Genomic DNA, 4,616 nt, shown 5'->3' on the forward strand with positions numbered 1-4,616 from the left:
CCTACCGTGGTCTGGAGCAGCTGGCAAAGATGCCTGGCTGCGGACTTCCCTGGCGGTTCAGGGGTTAAGACTCCGCTCTTTCGCTGCAGGAGGTGAGAGTTCAGTCCCAGGTCGGTTGGTCGGTTGGTCGGGGGTTGCAGGGGGGACTAACATCTCTCACACTGCATGGTGCAGCCAAAAAAAAAAAAAAAAAAGACACCCTGGGTCAGCAGGGAAAGAGCCCGAGAAGAAGGAGAATCAACCCCAGCTTTGGCTGGCTCCGGGTCGTCACGGCTGTCCCAACTGTGAGGAGGGAGGTCAGGTCACCAAGGGCCACAAGGCTCTCTGAGTGGACCTACTCCGGCCGCAGGCCCAGGAGGGAACCAGAAGGGGACTGTCAATGCAGCCCACTCAGCCATGGCCTCAGATGGGGTCGGGGGCAGGTGCAGGGCGGGGCGAGGCCACGATGAACCCACGATGAACCAGGAGCAGCTGTTCGGGGCAGCGGCCAGCAGCAGGGGCTGTCGAACGCTCGAAGCTGCCTCTCTGGGGACAATAAGGCTTCATAGGGTTCTGGTGACGGTTACGTGAAATGATCTTTATCTCAAATGAATTTCTTCAAAAAAATCGTTTGAAATATTACGGCTAAATGAATGAATCTGTGTTACACATTTCAGGATAAAGAGGATGTCCTCTGGGTCTCTCCCTGGGCCTGAAATGCAGTGTCCATGTCTGACCCTCACCTGTGGTGGTTCAGGGATATCTTCAGAGCTTGGATAGCATCACCCCCTCCCTGGGACAGCCCTCCCTTGCTCTCTTAGAAACAGAGAGGGAAATTTGTGGTCACTTTCAAACACAGACCAACACACATACACAGACACACAAATACACAAAAATACAGACTGCACAGGAGACCCTAGAAATGCTCAGGTCGGGAGGGCCACCTAAAGCCGGGTGAGGGGAGCCAGAGGGGGCCACAGGGAGGCCGCTGGGACCCCAGGCGTGGGGAGGCTGCAGACTGCAGCGCCCACCTGCTGAGCTGGGAGTCAGGAGCCAGCTCCCACCCAGCTCCAGAGGACAGGCCTGGTGGCAGTGGGCCCAAGCTGCCAGACTGACCAGCTGCTCAGAGCTCAGACCTGAGCCCACTGGCCCATGGGCAGGGGGCGGATGAGCAGGTGGCCAAGACAGCAGCTCACCCAGTGTTGTCTCAGATGTGAGGGGGCTCAGAGGGGGCTCCTGGAAGCCAGGCTTTCCCCATCCCCCTCAGCCAGAGCCATTCTGTACTGTCTGTTCCCCACACGGGGGCTCCGTGGGCAAAGTAGTTTGCAAAAAGAATTCTGCTGCCAGAAAACAAACCAAGCAAACAAGAAGGACAACTGGCCTGGCCGACTTCCCAGAGCCTGTGTCTCACTCAGGAGGAAGTCCAGGATGGCCAGGGAGCAGGTGGCAGGCCCTGGGATCTGGCACAGCAGTCCAGGTTCCCCTCCTGCCTGAGAGGAAGGCCCAGAAATGGGGGGCAGCATGGTTCAGCGGCACTGGGCAGCCCACGCTCACCCAGTGATGGGAAAATAGCCAGGCCAGGCTGGGTTAAGGGAGGGGGCCAGTGGCCGAGACAGCACAGGGTGTCGTGAGAAGGGCCTGGGGGCTGTTGGCAGACGGGGCCCTGGTCCCACTTGTGCCCTTAGCTCGGGGAAGGAGCTTGGCTCAGATGCTATTCCGCTCTGGGTCCTGGTTTTCTCTAGTAAACGATGTGACCACTGATGAATTCATCTGACACGTGCCAGGCCTGCGGGTCCTGGTGAGCCGGACCACGATGCCTGTCCTCCAGGGGCCTGATGCCTGGTGGGGAGAAGAGCCAGTGCCTGGACACAGCCAGGGGCTGCTGATTTCTAAAGCACGTTTCTCTTTCCCTTTGACCAGTGACTGTCTTAGACCTCAGAGGAGAAGCCGGGGAATGGCGCTAGGCAATGAGAAGGCCCATGGCCTTGACCAGAGCCGTTCTAGAGGAGAGGTTTGCCCTGACTCACTTGGCCTTCTTGCTCTTGCTGTGGGGGCATCTATGCAGGCTGTGTGCCAGCTGAGGCATTTGGCCAGGGTGGCTTTGGGCAGCAAGGGGAGTTCGGGCCCTCCAACACGTGGGGCCATGGCATAGCGTGGGCTTCCTACAGCAGTAGGAGGTATACGCTGTTGTTTGCTGCGGGAGGAGGGAGGCCGTATGGGCCACATCTGGGGCAGGTTGACCTGACTCCTGTCCCTCACCAGGCTCCCCCAGGCTCAGCCCAGGCAAGGCCCTGGCTCCCCCCAAGCTGGGGGTGGGATGAGGGGACAGAAGGACCCCTGCCCCACATTCTGCCAGGAAGAGGTGACTCCCCTGGGCTCTGACTCTGCCCTGGTTGATGTGATCTCTGCCACTTTCCCCAGATCCCAGCAACACCTGTGTCTAGATTCTGACAACCATGCCCTCTTATAGCCGGCCCAGGGTAGGAGAGAGAGCACGGGCCTGGGAGCCAGGCTGATCCCCCAGCCGGAGATGCTCGATCAGGCACTCCACTTCTCCGAACCTCGGGCCCCAGTCTGTTTCTTTCTTTCTTCAAATTCCAATAACAAGGACTTCCCTGGTGGTCCAGTGGCTAAGACGCCCTACGAGTTCCATCCCTGGTCGGGAAACTGGATCCCACTTGTCGCACTAAGACCTGGCACAGCCAAATAAATATTTTAAAAATTCTAATAACAGCCTCAACAATGCTTTCCTCACCTGTCAGGCTGTTCCCAGGCTCCACGCCTCTGGTGGTGCTGTGACCTCCACCTGGCAGCCCATCTCGCCTTTCCTCTCTCCCCTAACTCTCATCTAACTCACACACACACACACACACACACACACACACACACACACACACGCACCCCAAAACTCATAAATCCTTCAAATCCTAGTGACAATAGCATCTCCTCCAGGAAGTCCCCCTGGACCCCAGGGTGGACTAGGTGTCCCTTCACTGTACCCTGTAAATTCTGCTGCCTTTGTCATTAGCACTGTCTCCCTGTTCCCTGCCAGACACAGGCCAGTGTATGAGCTCCATCTCTGGGGCTGGCCAGAAGTGTATAGACTGAGTGGGTAGAGTCCAGAGGACTGCCTTGGCGTCTACCCTGGACGCGGAGTGCCCAGGGAGAATCACTAGGGTGTGGCTGGTGTGGGGAGACAGTAAGGGGGTGGAAAAGGCCTCAGCGGGTGTCTCAGCGTGAGGAGGGCTCTCAATCCACTGCCTCCCCGGGCCTGGGACTCTGGAGAAGTGGGCCCCGTCACCAGGGGACATGAGGAAGGCTTTGCAGGGCTCTCTTATCAGCAGTGACATCTCAGATCTCCTTGACATTATTCATCTTTCAGTTCATGTCTGAGGGGACCCTCCTGAAATGCAGGATTCAGCCCCAGAATAAAGGGAAGGGAAAGGAAACCGCTCATACCTACTGCCTGTTAGTCAGGCTTCCCCGGTAGCTCAGACAGTAAAGAATCCGCCTGCAATACAGGAGACCTGGGTTCTATCCCTGGGTTGGGAAGATCCCGTGGAGAAGAGTACGGCAACCCACTCCAGTATTATTGCCTGAAGAATCCCATGGAGAAAGGAGCCTGGCAGGCTACAGCCCATGGGATCGCAGAGTGGGACACGACTGAGTGACTAACACTTTTCTTTCACTTTCAGTCAGGCCTTTGGCACTTCGTACCACCTAGTATTTCACTAAAATCTTTGAAAGGTGAGACGTAGGGTGATCATCACCTTTACAGGAAGCTGGGCTTGGAGAAATTAAGGGACTTGTCCAAAGTGAGCATCTGGTGGATGGTGAGGCCAGAGGGTCTGACACACAATGATGCCCTTTTTCACCCCCAGGTGGCCCCCAGGCATTGGGCTAAATGTCAGGGGAATAAGCTGTCCCCAGAGGGTGGAGTTAGGGCAGGGAACCCCAGGGCTGGGAGGAGCTGGAGGAGACAGGAAGACCTGTCTCTGCTCTCAAGGGGCCTAGGGCTACTGGGAACCTGGCCAGCGGAGGTGCAAAGAGAAGAGTTCTGAATTATGTTGCTCAAAGTCGGAAGCTGGCAGGGGTCTCCTGGTCTTGGGTCAGCTTGATATTAGATGGAAAGGCCCCCTGACTGCTCCCTACCTGGCCCTCCACCCCCGAGCCCAGTGGTCGGATTCCTCACTGGAGACCAGAGACCTCCCTGTCCTGGTGGAGGGGATGTCCCAGCATCCTGCCCACAGTGTTAGGGACCAAGTCCGGCCCCTGTGAGAGAGCTGCGTGACTGTGGGAGTGGCCTTGCGTCCCTGGGCCTTGGTTTCCACATTTTGTCAAAAGTGGAGCAATGGGGCTTCTCTTGTGGTCCAGTGGTTAAGAGTCCACCTTGCAATGTAGAGGACACGGGTTTGATCCCTGGTCCGGGAAGATCCCACTTGCCACTGGGCAACTAAGACTGTGCTCCACCACTACTGAGCCCACGCTTGAGAGTTGGGGCTCTGCAACAAGAGAAGCCTCCACTCACTGCAACCAGAGAAAGTCTGTGTGCAGCCAGGAAGACCTATCACAGCCAAAAATAAAATTAATTAAATTTAAGAAAGAAAAAAAAAAGTGGAATGGCGCCATCTATCTTG

The sequence above is a fragment of the Muntiacus reevesi genome, chromosome 1, assembly GCF_963930625.1.
Source record: "Muntiacus reevesi chromosome 1, mMunRee1.1, whole genome shotgun sequence".
Taxonomy (NCBI): Eukaryota; Metazoa; Chordata; class Mammalia; order Artiodactyla; family Cervidae; genus Muntiacus; species Muntiacus reevesi.